This window comes from Nipponia nippon, unplaced genomic scaffold (genome assembly GCF_047370975.1).
Source record: "Nipponia nippon isolate SJK-2023a ecotype South Korea unplaced genomic scaffold, ASM4737097v1 scaffold_2, whole genome shotgun sequence".
Lineage (NCBI taxonomy): Eukaryota > Metazoa > Chordata > Aves > Pelecaniformes > Threskiornithidae > Nipponia > Nipponia nippon.
The window spans coordinates 63,240,624-63,260,769 of record NW_028262336.1 but is presented as its reverse complement, the minus strand read 5'-3'; the positions used below and the strand labels follow the sequence as shown (position 1 = coordinate 63,260,769).

The following is a 20,146-nucleotide window of genomic DNA, read 5'->3' as shown; positions in this document are numbered from 1 at the left end:
TTTCCCGTAACTAAGAGAGGTTCTCCGGCAACAAGCTACTTTCTAGAAGCAGGGACTCTGAATAGTACAGGTGAAAATAGTCACCAGACACAAGGTATCATCTACATAACCAAAGAGGCAGCTTGAAAGATACAGTGTTAGGTTTCATTAGAAACAGCTAATACCATTAAACTTATTCCTGTACACATCCGTTCATCTTCCTGAAGAAGCCTGGACCACAGGACAGTTACTCAGAAAGCTATCCTTTTAATTTCCTGATAGGACACATACCAAGAGAAGGAACGATTTAAATGAAGAGACACTCTTGGACCTTGCATGCGTTGTGACTGAATGCTGCAGCTTCCCAAGTCTCTTGTCGGTCAGGTTGACCGGTGTGCTGATGCTACGCAACCGCAAAAGTATCAGCCCAGGTAAGAAAGGGCCATCTCTGTCTCCCCCTAAAGTTATCTGTTCTCCTTCCATCTAACAGCTCTTTAGAGTCAAGACAGAAATCCTCTCTTACTGCTCCCAAAACACAAGTGCTGAGGAAACTCTATCCCCTGCACTTTTCCAAATAGAACAGGTTTCAAAATGGCCTGTCCTATAGCTCTTAAAAATGCTTTAAATTTAAAGTCAAGACTGCATTTTTGGTCTGGAATGTGGCAGCATTCATTTATGTCAATCACATTATTTCTTACATACCTTCCTCCAGTTCAAATGAGGTTCTCTTCCAAAAAAAAAGTACTTGGGAGTGCTCTGCCACACGATCGCAGCAGCCAGTCATTGTTTATTCATCAGTCGAAGGGGAGGGACACAAAACCAAGAGAGAAACACCATTAACCAAAGGGGGAAAAGGATGAAAGGGAATTTACTGAAACCCTCCTGCCAGGCGTGCTCCAGAGAACACAGGCTGCTGCAAGCATGTTCGGAAGATGCTCCTTATTCTGAACTCGTTACCTCGCAGTGCAGGTGTCAGCTGCTTTAAGACCGCTTACACAGACAACCTAAAAAGCTGTTCCACTGCTATTACCCCAACATGATTTTCCACTGCAGCAGAACTGCTGCTCAAAAAGATAAGCTTCTGAAAATAAACTTTTACAGGATAAAGACTAGGAATATCCGACTTTTTCCATAGAAACAGTTACTCAAAACCAAAGAGTAAGCAATTAGAGGAGTCTACATTTCTGTGAGCAAAATATACATTCAATAGAGACCAACATTGCCTGGCGACGCCAGATTCTCCCACTCTCAGCTCCAGTGCTTGAACAAAACTGAATCTTTCCAAACTCCTCTAAATCTCCTCCTACTGTTTCATCTTCTGCCAGAAATTTCTCCACAGCTCACTTTTCTGAATAAAATCTCCCTGCAATAAACAAATCGGTTCAAAATTAAACACTTGGCTTTGGCTGCTACATCACATTCCCGTTCATCCAGAAACGTTATGTACTCTTACACTGACGAGACGTTCTATCCTCACACGCTCGCAGACACATTTTCTTCCTCACTCCCACCAGGTAACAACAAAATGCATCAACAAATGTGTAAGGGAAATAATAGCAGCCAAATAATTTCCAAACATGGAGAGAGACTGTGGGGATTAATATCTGTCCTAGAACGAAGATTAAATAAAGGAAAAACAGGCTCAAAAACACAGGTCTGAAATTTGGAAGTTTAGCCACAGAGTTCTCATTACTTCTAGATTAATACAAATTCAAAAATTCATATTGCTACTGAGTTTCAATAAAAGTGTCTATGCCATCGTTGCTTCACATACAAGTTCAGCTGAGAACCACACAAAATACTTAGCACTTGACAGCTTCTTGTAGTACCTCAGTATTAGTTATAGTCAAAATTCAAGAGCAAGACAGCACAACTCTGTTATAAGTAATATTATAAGAGAAGTAGACAATTTCTTCATTATCTAAATCAGACGTTACTAAGAGAAGCCAATAGTGTTTCCAAATCTGCATTAGGCCTCAATAAAAAAGGCTTTTTAAAGAGAATTCATACACAAATAGTGGGACATGTGGAGCAGCGTATGAAAGAAGCAGCAAGTTACAATCCCTTGACTCATCAAAAGTAAGAGCAAGTATATAAAAATTCACAAATTACCTCAAGGTGGGGAAGAGAATAGGGAGAAGGGGGAAGACACATGCATTCCCTCTCCCCCTGGACCTCAGGGAGAACTTACAGAAGAGAGATCCCTTTTTCTTTCCTGAATCACAGAACCTCTGAATGCTTCAAGTGACTAATACCAAGCATTTTTATTTTATTTGTTCTTGTTCTTAAACTGCTTGTTGAAAATTAAGCTCTGAGGAACAGGTCTTGGACTGAAGTGTTATTTGATGCCTTGTTCCTGCTCCTCGAGTGTGTAGTACATTTAAGCTCAAAAATTCAAACGTGAAACCAAGCTTTAGTTTCAAAAAAGTGAGCAGTACTGTGCCATTGCATCAAATGCTGCCCTCAGCTTTTCCTTACTCTTGTTTTTAAGGATTCTACAGAATTAGTCAGGGTACTGACTCAGGGTGCGGAGGTACCCAGCCACCACTTAGGGGCCAGAATCCTTACTCTGACCAGCAGCCTGCTTTCTGTTGTCATTTTCCTCTGCTTCTCCTCAACCGCAGCCAGGGAGCAGGTCACAGCAACCTACTGATCTCTCCGCCAGCACCTTGGTTCCTGAAGAATACACAGCAGCAGCTGCTCCTCACACAACTGGACATAAGCCCAGCACACATATGGGACGTCTCCATTTTGGCCACATGATGATGTGTTCCCAGTTACACAGTTAAAGCTCACAGCTTAAGACTTCCTGAAGTTTCAGTCTCTTACTGCAGTCAGAAAGTATGCTATAGCAGTCCATGTATCCTAAAAGTGCCCAAAGCGCCAGTCAGCAGTTGAGAATGCAAGATTCCATTATTCCTCTGATGGTAAATTCAATTTCTGAAGAGCACAACTCTCAAAACCTAGCTTACAAGCTAGTTTCAAAACGAGTTTTATAAACATACATATACACCACCACCCCCGCCCCAGGTTTGTCGTTCTAGTCAAAACATTTCGGTAAACCCAAGGATGTCACACCCTTTTCTTTTGAGACAAATGCTTTAGCTTACCAAACACTCAGATCTTCATCATCATAATCCAGCACTCTCTCTAGCAATAATGGAACAGACCTTTCCAGATCCTATACAAATCCAGAGCTGGTAGAAAATGCCATTCAGTAATCTCAAGGGAGAACTAAGAAAGGAAAAGTAATACTCTGACTGTTTAATCTTGAAAGACAAATTCAGAGATCAAATAGAAAGAGAGGTCTAACCCTCGTTCAACAGCATTTTTTGGGCTGGTACGTGACAACTTCAGAACTAATGGTATGAGAGAACCCAGGTTATCAGGGAATGTGCTAAGCACCAAAGGACAAAAAACCACCGATTTTGGTGCAAGACAGAGAATTCAAAAATCAGCCTTTTGGGAAAACCTGGATCCCCCAAACTACCTTCTTCTTCAGGCAAAGGACCTCTCCGACATCACCTGCGATAGCTTGCTTGCATCAGAGGCAGATACTTAACTTGCATTTTTTCACATGAAAAAAAAAAATCAGACTACAGGTAAATTTTATAGGATAGCAGGAAGAGGTGAAACAAGTGGTCACAGAGAAAATAAGTGCTAAAAAGAAATGCAAGGGCTCAGACTAGAGAGGAAAAAAAACAGTGTGAGTAGCAACAAAAGTAGCAGGGGACTTGCTGGAAGGATTGCACATACAGCTGCTGAATCAAAAAGCAGGAATAGCTTCATTTTAAAGAAAAGAGGAGGGGAGGAAAAAAAAAATGGTGACAGAGAAGGCAGAAAATAAGCTGCACAGAGGTTCTATTACAGGGAACAACTAAGAGCAGCTGACACAGACAACAGCCTCCAAAATAAGGAGGGGTAAGATGAGAGAGATGAGAGCTGCAGGGGATCCCTGAAACAAAAGGGTGTGAAGAGAGAGCACAAAGGAAAGCAGGGGTTAAACCCAGGAGACTGCAGGGAGCCTCTGATGTCTTAAAGCAAGACTCAAACTTATAATCAGGGAAAGAAAAAGACTGTAAAAGGTTTGTATCTGTATGCATGGTATTCTATGCTTTGTGTTACTACTGGCTTAAAAAATAAACAACAGGACAAGCTCATTTTCTCAGTCCTCTCTGCTTAGTACAATTCAAGCTTTGTTACTACAGTGCAAACACTAACTGTAATCCAAGATTAATTAACCAAGTTATTAGAAACAGAATTCCACAGCAAATATACCACACTAACCTTTAAATATTTTCTGTTCTGTGAAATCCACCAATTTCAGCAGTTATCCAAAGTGCCTCTAGGTAACACACACAAAACCATTCGCCAGATATGAAATGAGATGAACTGCGTGTACAGTCTCTTCTCACTCATTAAGAGGCAGTATTTCAGCAAGCCAAACTCTTTTTTAATATCATAATAATTTAATGTGATATATACCATGTGAATATGATGTTATATGGAATATGTTAAGAGCACTACTGAAAATACACGTTTACAGTTTTAGCTGTATTTCTACCACATACCAATTCTAACACGAACAATGAATCATTCCCTCAAAGCCTCCATACCAGATGAACTCCCTTCCAGCCATTATCAAATGGAGGAACAAGCCTTCAACTGATTTTATAAGTGACCTACGCCAACGCTGGCTGCATGCCCGCTCCTGCAAAGCGTCAGCTCAAGCAGTCAGCCCTAAAGAGCTGCGAAACAGGCACGGCACCCCCCCAGAAACCTGAGGGGAGGGGATCTCCAGGAGGCATCTGCAAGCAGATGACAGCAGCTCCTTTATGGGGCAGTTAGATCTTGGAGTAAGTCGGTGGCCTCAGCTGCTAATCTGCTTCCTCCTTCGGGAGGGTTCGGGATCACTGACCCCCCCCTGCGCCGATACAGCCCTATCGCACAGTCCCCACATCCCGACAGCCTCGTGCTGACTTTCCCCGACCGATGCCTCTACGTACAACACTCATCTAAGTCACGAACGCTTTCAGCATCTCAACACCTCCCTGTGATGTAGCTTAACTGCATAAGCTACCTTGAAGAGTTTCTCAAGATCATATTCGAAGCCACATCAGTTGTCCCTCAAAAGTGCAGTGCATATTCATATCTTCCAACAACCTTGCCTAATGCAGGGATATCTATATTTAGAAACCACAGAAACAGGGGCTCAGTAACCGGTTTTGCCAGCGGCATTCCTCTGAACACTGGTCAAGACACTAAGGTTGGTCACTGTGTGTTTTGCGTTCAGTTCACGAACATATTCCGGCACAAGCTTAACCTTAGCTTATCCATATATATCTATTTTTATATATATAGCTTAACTCGTAGCAACATGCTAGATTCTTTTCAGCAGGCAAAGCTTTTTCTGGCTCAGAAAAACTGACATGCTGGATGAGAAGACAGCCAAAGTCCATACTGGCTATCAAACCACAAAACTACTTCCACCAGGAAAATCGTGGTCATCGTTTTATTTTTACTGAACTGAATTTTCATGTATTGATGAAAGCTGTACGGTGTTCTCTGATGAGGAATCCATATGGACTGCAGTTAAAGTATACTGCAAAGGCCATTTGTGGGCCGTAACAGGTACCGTTGATATCTATAAACCTGAGTTGTGCCTGAAGCTATCAAAGCTGTAAAAAAAAAAAATTATAGACAAGTGATTCTTAATAATCTATTTTGATATTACTAGTAAATAAAAGCATGCCTGTATTTTCATGGAAAGAACTACAATTACTACAAGGAGAAACAGAAAAAATGTAGTAAAAAAATCTAAAAAAGAAAGTACTAAAATTACACAATTCAGGGAAAATCAATTTATTTGGGGGGTATACCTGTGGTTATGGGGGTGTTAGGAGTGGGGTGAAAGTGTTCTTCCTTACTGTCCACAATTACAGGTTACAAAGTATTATGCCACTAGTGTAACATAAAGGGTAGTATTCTGTAAATTCATTTATTATACTAAATGTCTGTAAATATATTTAAGTAATGCTAAAGTTGCACTCAAAGGCTTAGAATCAACACTTTAGGCACCTGGGATAAGCGACATAATTACAGGAAACTTTTTTTTTTTTTTAAGGGAAAGTAATCCAGACATCTACTCAGTACATACCTTTCATTCTCTTAATTACCGCCAGAATCAAAATTTCCCATAACTAACTCATAGGAAACATTAAGAATAGGGATTGTTTTCCTTGGGTTTAAACTCCTCAAAAAATCAACAACTACAAACATGCTGACCCACAGAAAAATACCAAGAAATATTCTGATACAGCATTGCAGACAGTTCCATCAAGTTGAAATGTCTGTGGCATTTTTTCCTCTTTAAATGAGGAGGGGGATCAGTCTTTCAGAAGCTGCGAGGAGGTCCCCAGTCTCGCAACGCGAGTAGCACATTTGTGTCGCGGTTGTTCCGAGTACCTTTACAGACTAGGCTTTTCACTAAATGTTGTGGTAACGTAGCCACTGACATCTGATTGCATTTTGGCCAATCTGCTCAGTACTAAGACACTGATAACTTCGCTTGTACCTGTTTGCTTCTGATCTCATCAAACAGCCTCCCTCTCCTGTGTACAGAGATATCCCTGAAGAACCAAACAGTATATTCCATAAAGGTGTATGAAGTCTCAAAAAATTATACTATTAAAGGACATTTCCCAGAAGATTATATCTAAACTACAAAAAAGAACTGCTCAAGGCACATATTAATATCGCAATCACTTTTCCAAATATTCTATTGTGAAAATATGATTTTTTTTTTTATTCAAAGACTGTAAGTGAATGAGGAACAAGTTCAAAAGCACAGAATGCCGCTACATACAATATGATGTTCTAAAATAGGTTAAATGCTTTTCAGATAGTTTCAGATTTGCAACAACTGAATGATTGCAATAAATCGCCAGAACATTAGATTTCATCTGTAACTTCATACTAATTTAATTGCAGAAATGACAGATATTTTTTTTTTTAAAGGGTGCTGTCTACATAATTCTCTTCCTTTAAAGGGGGGGTGGGGGTGGGGGGTGGGGAAGAACCAAAAACAAACAACTGAAAAAAGCCAGCTTGCCCAGCTACATAAAAGATGAGCTGGCAGATCTTGACAAGCACATACTAATATGCTAAAAGATATAAGACATGCTAAAACCTTCACCTGCTGTAAACACCTTCACTTTGGGCATGTTTGGTTCCCCTCCTCACTTCTTGTAAGAAGGGCAGAAGAAAAGATTACTCAATAAGCCAAATATCAAAGAAATAAGTTCAAGAAATAAAGATGACTCTAAATCCATAACCCAGATTCCAAACACCTATTTCCTTGAACAAAGCAATGGATTTTTTTTTTTAATTATTTTCACTGAACATTGAACTGTAAACTATTATAAAAAAGGACAAGAAAGAGATTCTGAAGATAAAACTCTAAAGTGTTTTATATTACATATTTGAAATAAATAAAAAATTTGGGCCACAGTCAGTAAAATACAAGCTTAATTTTGAGTAGAAATTTTAGTAGAAAAATTGGAATAATTTTACTATGATTAAGTCTACTGTTTGATGGATCACTTGCTTTAGGATTGTGTGTTTGTTTTGTTTTTACATTAACAGCCCTTTCAAGAATATTTTAATTTTGCTACCTAGACGACACACAAAAATTATAAAGGAAACACTGGAGTTTCTACTCCAGAAAATTATTACAAAAAGATTTCTCACTATTAGTCTTTAAACAAAAATGTTCAAGGCTATACTGTGATCTGTTGGAAAGGCCAGCGTTATAAATTTGTCCATTACATTTAAAGACATATATCGGATAATTTGAAAATGTAGTGCAAAAGCCAATTGTACCATTTCAGAGTTTCTATCCTAGTACTTCAGAATTTCCTTTTCAGTTTGAAGAAAACTGAATGATTTGCAAAAACATATGTAGATGTTATACTTAAGACTGGATTGCATTTTTAATTCTAACTGGTTCACCTGCACTTTATTACACAAATTAAGTCTAATTTCAACATCTGGTAACACTTCATTGAACAAGTATTTAACAGAACTCACAACTAATATCAAGGCACATGAGGACTTCATACATTGCTTTCCATTCGAAGGCTCCGAAATGTCAATAATTAGCCTTCGTAACTTCCTTCTGAAGAAGGCAACATTATTTTTATTTTATAAACAGAGAATTTGAGTAAGAAATAATAAATCCACCTGGTAAAGTAATGAATGAAACTAAGATTCCCAGTTTTCTGCTCTGTGTTGCAGCCACTACAATGCTGAGAGTTCATTCAGTGTTCTGCCTTTTTGCTTTTATTTTTTGGCACAGTTGTAATGATGTTTCATTTCATTAAAAGTTTCTGTTAATAAATCTCTACTAAGCCACAGAGATCACCTACAGTTACTAGGAACAGAGAACAGGGTACATGAACTAACAGAAAGAAGATAGCCAGACTCTGCCACAAAATGAATCCTATGGAAAACATCAGCTTAATTAGGTTACTTCAGGTCTTCAGAGCCAGCCCAGGAAGATACTCTATATATACTGAAAGCAATTCTGTTCTGCTCTCACAGAACACCCACAAACCTTCTTTCCTCTCAATACTTTATAAGCTATTACTTAGTTTTTAGAATTCAATCAAAGAATAATATTACGACTGCTCCACCACAGGCTATGGATGGCCGCTACTCCTCCATACCTCCCACACCACGATGTCCTGCCTTCAGGGGAAAACGTCCCACGTCAAAGCAGTAGGTAACAGGAGACAGGAGCCAAAACACAGTGGTAGCAATATCTAGTGCTTAATTAATAGTCAGAGCCTATCCTTTTTTCTTGTCTTTTTTTGAAAGTAAGAGCTAAAACTCATTTGTCTCAGATCACTGAAGGAAAGAGACTTGCTATTTAATCACCCATCTAGCAGTTTAAAAAAAAAAAGGGGGGGGGGGAATCACAAGTACTACTCTACATAAAAGCAAAAACCAAGCAATACATCCAGTTCACTCATTATCTTTACTTTTGAAAATAACCACTGAACTTGAACCACTCACCTTTGGCACACTGTTAAAAGGATCCAGGCAGTGAAAGGTAGGACTCTCCAACAAAGTTATGTACACCACTATCTGAAACAACAAACAACACATTTTAGTTTCAGCCCTAAACTTAGAAGACCTTTAGCTAGGCAATTTAGTTTTCATACTATCAAAATCTCCTAAGAGACACTGAAGAGCAGGCAGAATGGCTCTAACTTGATCCACCTGTTTAGCATAAATAGAATCCATCTTCATATTTAACTTTTCTCGATGAATACAAAGTCAATTTAACCACAGACAATCCAAACCATCTAGGCAAGAAACCAACTACAAACCCAGTCATCACAATACGGAGAAAAATCAGTCAAGAAACGGGATTAAAAATTCAGCGCAGTTTTAGAAAGATTACATTTTTCAAAGGACCATTATTTACTGTTTCCTTCACTTTTACATTAGTCAGTTTAACTTGCCCATACTTCCTAAGAAAAGGGAAATGCTGTTACACATGAAAAACCGAGGTACATCAGCAAAAGCATAGCCAGCGGTTTTGTGGGACAGGACTATTTCCACCCGGGAGGCACTCACACACATCTGGACATGTAAACCAGCTGGATTACTACCGCGTGCGGTTTGGGGCCCACCAGCCCAACAAAAGTGAGCGCTGACAGAGGCGGTGAAGCTGGTCACAGGGCTGAAGAACTCCGTTAAGGGAAATTCTGGCTGGATGTAAAGAAGTCACGAGGGTGGCTAAGCACAGCCACATGGCCCCTGAGAAGTGATGGACCTTCTTCCTGGGAGAGTCTCAAATTCTCCTGGACATGGCCCCAGCTGCAGCCGTAGCCCTGCCGGGAGCTGGACGGCACAAGCCTCCAGAGGTCCCTCCTGGCCTCCATTGTTCTGTTAAGTATTTCTAGCCACAAAAGTAACCTTTCAGAAGAGACTTCCAAGTATTTAAGCATTTGTTTCTGTTTTTTTTAATGACGCTTCTGCCTCCTTAGGATGTCTGACAAATTCAGGCAGCGTAAACCCATTAAGATCCAATTCAAAGAGAAGGAAAAAAATCCTGAGCGCCTTCCAGCGCTGCAGCCCCTAGCTCACGAGGACAATGTTACAACTCCTACTCAACCTGAGGCCACTCATGCACAAATGTTTCTGTTCAAAGCCTTCTCTGAACAGATTCCAACCAGTTGCCACTCTACAAAAGCATCCTATGAAGAAATCCTATTAAAAAGAGCAATTCATCCAATGATCCCATGCATCATAATGATGGAGAAAAAGAAAAAGTATTGACAAAGGTATCATAAATACCTTACACAGATGTTTAAAAGTGAGATTTAGACTTCCACCCATTAATAAGTGGAGTAACAGAACTACTAAAACCACAGTTTGACAAACATTTAAGCATAAACATATTGTTAGGGGGTAAAGCCCGAGAGAGTCTCTGCTCTTCAGCTCCCCGACGGCTCACCCCTTGCTCCCCAGCAGCTGCAAGGGGAGCCAGAGCATTGCTAGCCCTCCTGAAAAACACACAAGGAAGGAAAAAAAAAACCAAAACAAACCACAAAAACAGAGGAGAGCAAATCGTGAGGAAGTGTTACTCAAACAGAAGAGGCTCCTGATCCAGTTTGGCACCTGAATGAAGACATGCCTGTGACAGCAGAGAGCAGATGGGACCGGAGGGTGACCTACTCCCTTCTCCCCTGCCAGGGTGCTGGCTGGAATGCCTGCTGCCCCAGCACCCCACCTGGGTCTTGAGCTTTCTGCAGACATGGACCGTGGGCAACACTTTGCTGTATCAATTTTCCTACCCAGTTACAGACCTTAACTGTGTTCTCGCTGAAAACTGCTCTATATTTGAAATTATAAGACTGATACCAAGTAAATGGGAAAGATACCTTAATAAGCAAAGCAACATTAAAACCCTGCGGCAGGGCAGATCTACTTTCCTACTGGCTGAATGTTTTGTAGTACATGTTTTTGTCCTGTCAATAATGCAAGAACATTTTTCTTACTAAGGGGAAAAAGTGAGAAAATAAAAGTCTCTTCATTTTTTTGTTACAAATCTTCTGAACAGTACTATCCTTCCCCTTCCTACCTCACAAATCATCTACTGCCCATTACCATCCACCACTGAAGTACTGTACCAAGCTTCTGATTTTGTTTTTCTTCTTCTTTTTAATTTTGTTCCTTAAAGAAAAAACCCAACGCCCCCTCAATTATTGCTTCCACCTTTACAAATACACATTTGCATAGAGACCTTGCGCTTGAAAGTGAGCTGAAAAACAGTACTGTCAATCATCAATACCTGAAAAACTAACCTTGTATTTACTAGTCAACTGGGGAGGAAGTACAGTTGGGGAAAATAAGAGTCCAAATCCCATCTAAATACATAAGAAAAGAACGAGTCATGTTTTTATCTCAATATAACAATACTAACTTCCTTCTATACAGCAAGAACAGTTTTATTTTCACAGCTCAATTAACATACATTAAAAGTAGCTCAGAATGTTAATAGTGATAGTGCAAAGACTCAAAGGAAGAAGATGCACAAGAAAACCTCATTCCTACCAACACTTTGATTGAAATAAAACTCTGTTAGTCTAACAGACACACGAGTGCACGATGCAGACTGGTCTCTGTCCTCTCTGGGCTCAATTCCATTTGCGTTTTGACCTCCTTTTCTATTTTGCTCCTGGTAAAAATCTTCGCTTTGCTACAGAAGAGCCAGAGGAAGTTTTCTGCGAGGAGTCACACCAAGAGCCACTTCCCCAGAAGAGCAACCAATTTCCATCACACACCCCCACAGCCCAAAGCTTCGCCTGCAACACTGTGAGTTGCAGAGTGACTCAAACTCAGGATGGAAACCTGGTCTGCAAATAATTCGCTTACACTTTAAATATGTTCCTTGAAGCAATCTTTCAGTTAGAGAAGTGCAAGATCTTTCTTCTCAAGGGGCAGTAAATGGAAACAGCAGTTAGGGCTTGGGACTATCTGCACCCAGGCAGAGGGTTTGCACCATAGGTGGGGTTTTCTGGTTCTGCTGCTGCATCCTACCAGCCAGGCTCCTAGACAGCTGTATCTGATAGCAAAGCCAGGCTTTGGGGGAATGAATAGTTAAACTTTGAGAGTACAAAATAATCTCCATTGGCCTTCAAAAGCCTTGGAACACACATGGTAAATGCTTACTGTCCACCCAAAAGACAAATTGGTGCAACATTAGAAAACTTGGGAAACGAAGCCAACAACTTTTTTGAAGGGCAGCAAGGCAAACAGAGGCACAGAGCTGGGAGGTCGTATCCCATGGTATCACCAGTGCCCATCACTTCTGTGCCACCTAGTGTGACGTCCATTTGTCATACCTCAATCCTAATACCCATACTACGGCAGTAACGTCAGCCCTGCTGCACGCAAAACGCCACAGTTCCTTACCATTCACGACTGCCTTCATATCCTACGCTTACCGTGAGGCCCAGAGCAGAGGAACAGAAGACGACAACAAGGAACAGGAATGGCAGAGCATGGGAATTGGATGAACGTGTGATTAAAAACATGCGAGGTAGAAAGACAGATTTGTCTGCGTTTGAACGGCAACCTCAGTCATTTGTTTTCTAGACCAAGGTCCTTGGAACACAAGGACTATAACAAGTCTCACAGTAAAAAGCACTTCTGAACAGTCAGAAATAAAAGTCTGAACTTGATGCTTGCAAACAAGCACCAGAGGACAAATATCAGTAACATCCAATATAGTAAAGTAAGCACCTTATATTTAACTGTGTAATCTCTAAAGATTACAACCTTAAGAATAAATTAGTGCTCTTGTAATGATTGTATTACAAGTAACATCCAAAGTTATTAGCCACCTTTCCTTTCACTAATAGCTTTGATGTGCCCCATTTTCTTTATCCCCATGGCTAAAATCCAGATTCAGCCTTACAATGGCTATTTCAATGACAATTCTCTCAGGCTCTCTTCCCAACACCCGACCACCTCCTATTTAAATTCTGACATGAAATAGCTAAAATAATCTCTTTGATACTTAATGTGCTAATACACAAGAATGACCTGACCATAAACCTGTACTGCACAGAGTGGGAATTTTAACTCCAATAGTAAGGCATTCAAGTGACTCCGATAACTATGATAAAATTCAACAATTGACATATTACTGGTGACCTTCTGGAGAACAAATGAAAAGCATCACGTTAATACAAATTCTCCTGTGGAGAAGATCAAGCTGGCAATCTGCCAGTTCATTACACCATCTAGCTCCACTCCAACATTAAATATTGCCTTCCTTTGTAATTGACTGAAATACGCTGGAGCAACTGCAGGTAACCACTTCAGGCTATTAAAGTATTCCATTAAGACTTCTCCATTAGGCAGATATTTCAAATGAAGTTACATCAAAATAGGCCATGTTCAAAATATTTTAACTATGCAGACAATTGGGCAAGCACATTCCAGCAGCAGACAGATCAGCCTAAGCACTCAAAAGCTCTATGCCTGAATTTGCTTAAAGGGAAAAGAAACCCACCAAATTTATTCAAGACTCTACCATAAGCTTAGTATTTTAACCTCCTAGTCACATATATCCTCACAAAACTCACTTAATATTACCTTCTAAAGCTAAGAAAGTGGTAATGTTAAAATAGGCAACTATTCTTTAACTCGAATAAGTCAAAGGCATTCATTGAATACTACGTTTTAAAACTAAGCATGAAACACAGGGAGAAAAGAGAAAGCAAGACTGGATTCATATCATATTTAAGGTTTCAAAAAGGCAACAGATTGCAACGTTGCATTGCAATGTGTATAACATTCTGAAAACAAACAAAAAAATTAAAATCCTTTCATGCTATATACTCTACACAACTAAGCTTTTCTTCTCTTAAGATTGCGGTTCCTTAACAGCAAGGAAGCAAGTGAAATGGGGCACAAGAACAGGTTCACTGCCTTGCATGCAGAACAGACTGCCAGATACTTAAAACACTGTAAAAGATTTAAGCCTGTATGCCAGCTGTGAAAATGAGACTAAAGCAAAGACAAACTTCTGTGTTTAAAGGGGCTTTTTTAAGCAGTGCGGGTTGGGAGCCATCACCAGAGGCTGTAAGGGTTAGCCTAAGAAATTCTGGTCGCTTCTGAACAGTGCACAGGCAGGAGGTTGTGTATCTTCTCTGTGCTCCTATCTGGCACGCAGGAGCTGTAGTACACCTCCTGGCCATGCTGTCTGGATCAAAGAGGAAGCGATTAGACATGTATCATTGCTCGCTCAAACAACTTTCCGGGTTTCCCTTGGTTTTGTTGTTTGGTTTTTTTTAAATAAACATATACTTGGGGGGGAATGGGGAAAGGAACACAACCAGAGAAAGCGTACTATGGCTCAATACTTTAACCACATGCAATCAAAGAGGCTACGCTGACCTATATTCTCATTTAACTCCTGCAGTCAAATGCATATCTTCTGCAGACTCTGGTGTATACATGACACATTTTCAAAAAACAAGAACATTTTTTACATCTACTTGCACAACCACCAACTCCCAATCTACTCATGAAACACAAATAGTTGACTGTCTAAATCATATCAACATTTAAAATAAATACTGTATTTCAAAACCCAACTTCCATTGCCAGCTTCCTCTGTAGTTGCAATCCATCCGGATGCATGACTAGCATCTTTTTAAATTGGAAAGAAATGAGGAGGGTTACATCTTTAGTGACTGCATCTGCTAAGAATTCTACAAGATATATATAGCACAGATTCACATTATTTTATTAAGAGGAATCACACGCTTCTTACATTCTCCCAGCTAGAAGTTTCCCCCAAAAGTCTGAGCTATTAAAAAACCTAATACTGATACGAAATTACTACCTAAACTCACTGTAATATGCAATTTTTTTTTAATTCCTGGCTTAAGCAGGATTTTCCGTCTTAATGCTTACTGATATTGACCTAATTCAAATTTGATTATGCTGAGCTGCGAACTTCCAGGGCAGTCCCTGCATGAGAAAAAGAAAAAACCCACACAGGAGAGTGGAGAACTCGTGAATGGGAGGCCAGGAAGCCTCCCCCCAGCAAGGCTACTAACTTTTGAGAGGACATGTAATATTGCAATCTCAAAAACAAACAAAAAAAATCACGACCAACAAAAACACACACACCTGTCTTTCAGACTGATAATCAAGCATCAAAATACATGCAAGCCGTGTCCAGTCACTCTCTGCAAGCTGAAGGAGGCTCACAACAAAGGTACCATGCCACCAAAACAGCCCCAGGTTTTTTAAGCACTCCTATTCAAGAGCCATCTGTGAAAGGTGAAGTATTCAAACTCCATTTTATCTCAATTCCCTTATGTTTTTCTTTTCTATTTACAATAAGGAATAGGAACTCACCACCTTTCTAATTTTCCTTATTTAAGGGTTTACAAGCTGGCTATGGAAGTGCCATGTATAAATATCCCTAAAGCCCACATAGGAGAAGCAACAAAGGTCTTGATTTATGCTTAGGACAGCTCTAAGCACCTCAAGAACCCTTACAAATGTATGCTGAAAGACCCGAATTACCAATTATAATTGCAGATAGATAAGCAGAAACTGAACTACATGTACCAAGGCTGTTCTTAAACTTTGTCTCACACTATCTTTAAGGAAAGGAAAGGATTAGACTTCAATCTTAGGTAGTGCTTAACTAAGCAAGCCTCTCAGGCCATGGTTTGAACATGAGATAATTATTTTGGTTTCTTTAATAGGATACCTCATTATTCAAATTACAGATTTCATTTTTAGAAACATCTTAGCATTTATAGTTAGATAATTTTCTTCACACTTTAGAAATTAGTATTTTATACATATAGTTTAATAATTCATTCCAGTGGAACTTCACCCTTTTTCTGATTGATGCTTTAATTTTTTGTTTGCAAAAACTGCACAATGACAGTTTTTTCCTTTAAGTAAAATCAGCTCAGAATCTTTGAATACCTGAGTGGTTAACAACTCACGAGCCCAAGCAGCTCCTTCACAAATCTGTTTTTCCTATTGCATCTTTGCCACTAAAGTGTTTTACATAAAGACACGTACAACCCCTCAAATCATACCAGTTCTTCCAAACCTCTCTACTAGAGTCAGAGCTTTTAATTCAATGCTTGTGGATTTCAGGGCTGTGAAAGATGACTACAAACAGTATATTAATATACTCTTTACAGTAATCTCGTAATCTGCACATCTAAGTTACTGAAAACGCACACCTCCACTGGAAAGAGGCATTCACAGATGCCTTTTGGAGAAGTGAAAACCACAGGTTCTAATGAATTAGCTACCACAGAAAGATGCAACGCTAACTCACTATCAGAGAAACACTAGGCAGACACGCGTGGTTACCACTCTTTGCTAGGGAGACCAATGTTTAAAATAAGGAAATAAATCTCACATCTACAGAGTTAGAAAGGATTTGCTTTGCGGTGAGATGTAACAGAAAATGGACTGTAGCAGGAGCTACAGAAAGACTACAGATCACTAATACAGTAGAGTCAAGTAAGGCAGACTTAGCCCACTGGTAATTCAAAGTTAAAGGCTGACTACAATCCTTATTAGAGATCCTGTTCTGGTAAATTATTCATTCTTTCTTAGTCCAAGGAAAATCTTTCCTATGTGTACATTCAACATAGCACTGTCTGAATTTAAAATAATAGTGCCACTACTGTCTTGGTGCTAAACTATATGGATAAGGTGATACTAAGAGGGATAGGTCAAGGTCAGTGGTTGTCTTTGAAACCACCAGGCAGATACAGGTAATTGGAGGAAATGCACAGAGCAGATCCTGACTGACGTCTTCAAGGAAAACATTGTCAGAAACGTCCTGGTAACTCTCAAACTGCAAAGTGGCAAGTTGATACATTACGCTGATAGAACAAGGCCTGGTCTGGGCACTCCCCACCTGCTGTAAAAGCTGTCATCACCCACAGCTGCAGCAATCACTGCCTGCGCCCGAGCCTGCCTGCTGAGGGTCTTTGGGTTCTACCCTTCCTCCAGGTGCACAGCCACCAGGTATATAAGGATGCTGTAGGCATTACTGCCCAAGTAGAGTATCTTATTCTGAAGAGTATGCAAGCTCTGCCTTATTCTGTTCAGGCAAACTGCACCTGAAGTACTTGTCAGCGTAAATGAGAGCCATTTCACGTGGAAGGGATGGCAGAAAGAAGTCCAGGCATCTTGGCCCTCAGGTGAAGAAATCTATAATGACTTCAGCTGAGGGAGCAAGTTGAAGAAATCTCTCTCAACCACCACCAGCAGGAAGAGTAGAGAGATTTATTGTTTATGTAAACTCAGTATTTCATTTACAACATTGAAAAGCACAGGGCTGCAGGACTCACATAAACAGACATTAAACTGGATATTAGTAAAATGGGGGGGGGGGGGGAAACAACAAAACAAAAACCTAAAAACCACAACACAAAATCCCTTACTGAAACTGGAATATGCTCAAATAGTACCTGGTGTTAGAATTCAGTAATGCACTGATGAAAATGATCTTCCTTGGGAGGAGCAAGACATTTTGTCCACATAATATTTGTATATCAAAGGCTGGGAAAAACTAGCATTCCAGATTTGAAGTTTTTCCGAGTCTCCTCTGATGACCCAACTGAAGAAAACCAACAAACTTCCTGCAGTTCAAGTACAAAACTACCATAACTAGGGGGATCACAACTAAGAGCCAACGGTAAGTGGAAGACAAACACTTGGAATTTAGAAGCAGCTTTGGTTCCTACATGACTTGGTAGGTGGCACGTGCTAGTCAGCGACGTGTGGCACTGTGACTGTCCCCTTTGGACAAGGCAGAACGGCAGTCCCCAAAGTCAGCACCTTCAATCTGCAGGTCAAAACAAAACCACTAGGCTCCTCAGGGCCACAAAAAGGAACCAACGCCTGAGTTGCTGGGATTGCCACTTCCCAAAAACACAGAAGTCCCCCAAAACACCTGCTTTTTCTTCCAAGTTAATCATCAGAAACTGTTGAAGCAGTTTTTGCCTGAACTGCCCCAGAAACTTTGCTTTAGGTTGACAACAAGAAGAGAAACCTTAACACAGCTTTGGTTCCACCGCAGCATACAGCAGCTCTAGCCGCAGGCACTGCTATTATTGCTATTTGAAAGATAACTAGATATTCCAAAATCTCATAATACCCCAATAAAATTTGGCAACAGCCTACCTTCTGAGGTTTTCAGCACTGATTTCCTCCCTTTCATGTCTTGTACACATTTGATGGTGTCTTATTCTACCCACTTTAATCACGCCAATTCAGTGGCAGACTACAAATGAAAATGCAACAGAAACATTGCAGGCCCTGTAACAATAGTCAAAACAAAGATTTCCTACAGCAGCTGTCAAATTAATAACATCTCCAAAGCTATCTAAATACAGTATCTGGGCAGAAATCCAATTATGTCAATTCTGTCTGAATACCCCAAAAGAGAGTCCTACTGGGGTTAGAAGTGGAAATAATTCTAAGCACAGATTAGCTACATAAGCAGCTCCACTCTTGAAACCAGAACAAGGGAACAAAAACCTAAAGGCATGACATTTATCTGGACACAAGGGAGAAGGGAAAAAGAACTGTTAGACATCTGGCAAAAGGTCAAAGCCAATTACCTTGTCCAAATTTGCCCCCCAAGATAATAGCTTCCAGGTTCACTTCTTCAAAAAAACATGTATTAACTCCAGTAATTAAAAAGACTTCTGCTTACCTCTACATCCTCCACTACCGCTTTGATTTTTCCAAAACTTCTTTTTCCCAACAAAATATTAACAGTAGTGGTAGAACATGCCAACTTCCCAGAAGCATGAACTAAATTCATCTAAAACCTACATAAAAGAAAATAATGTTCTCCCTCACTTAAATATTAGGCAGCAGTGACAAATGGTATTCAGGGCTTTTAATTCAAGAGTATGATTTCTTGCTGCTTTTGCTGCTTTCCTTAAACCATTGTAACCACCTATTTCCCTTTTGCCTGGGAAGTGTCTGTGTTACTGCTTAATTACGTGGCAAATTCCGTTTGCTGAACCTTGCCACAGGATTCTGTTTATTTGTGGTTTTAAAACAGACAATGATCAAGGTGGGGGGAAAATAGCCTTTTAATTCAACAAAGAAAAAAATACAAGGATTTTTTTTTTTCTTTCTTTGCAGGCATCTTAAAATAATTGCTTTTGAAACTACAGATAAATATAAGTTTATCTGTTTTTTAAATGAAACTATTCAAGAGACTGCTAGGAATCTGAAGAAAAAATTGCATGTGCCAAATAACTGAAGTAATATATATCAGTTAGTAACTACATTTTAACTAGAAACCTTTAACTCCATTATGAATACATAAACAAACCTTTAAATGATGATGCAAAATAGCAGACACTGATTTAGACAAAGTTTCTAACCCCGATCTATCCGAATACTGGAGAGAACGCTTTCAAAGGTAAGGATATAACTCACTGTACATATATTGCAAGTGCTTCTCCTACCAACACTATATCAAAGTCAGGAGAGAGTAAAGCTTCATTATGAATGGGCCTATATTTAGGATTGCACATTCCAGGCTGTGCTTCTTACACCAAGACTCACACAGTTGGGGGGGGCGGGGGAGGCATTGTTGCTGTTTTTATTTTTCCTGAGCACAGTCATTAGAGATATTCAGAAAAGTCTGAAAATAAGAAGCTTTTTTTGTCAAAATCTGGTAAGTTCTAGAGTGTACAGGTTAATTCAAAAAGAAATTCAAAGAAATGGGTAATACACAAATGCAGGGTTGCACTCCAGAACCAGAGATAGCCTTAATTCAAAGCAGTGCCAAGGAAGATCGGCTACCATCTTCACCCGCTCAGGGCATTTAATCTCAGAACCATTTGCAGAAGCATGCATAGAGATCCCTTTGCAATCCAGCAATTTTGGATATTACCAGTTTGGACAAAATTCAAATCAGTAACCCACCACATTTTCTGCTGTTAAAGCATAACTTAGAATATCAGGTACAATCATTTTAACTAAACTTGTTCATAATATACTTTGAGTATTTTCTTACAATGAAAAAATACAAAGTTTATTTAAAATAGCTTCCAGTTGAACCATG

The 20,146-nt window shown here is 39.7% G+C and overlaps 1 protein-coding gene across 2 annotated transcripts in view; it reads right to left on the bottom strand.

The window, feature by feature from the left end:
- The window catches only part of NCK2 (NCK adaptor protein 2), an 88,110-nt gene that overhangs the window by 45,515 nt on the left and 22,449 nt on the right, over window positions 1-20,146 (bottom strand). Inside the window, exon 2 of one of the 2 annotated variants that reach the window (XM_087758724.1) lies at window positions 9,055-9,126. The exons of the other annotated variant lie outside the window; for it this stretch is intronic. The gene's annotated coding sequence lies outside the window, so the exon portion shown is untranslated. The remainder of the gene's footprint in view (window positions 1-9,054; window positions 9,127-20,146) is intronic. 2 annotated transcript variants of the gene reach the window in all.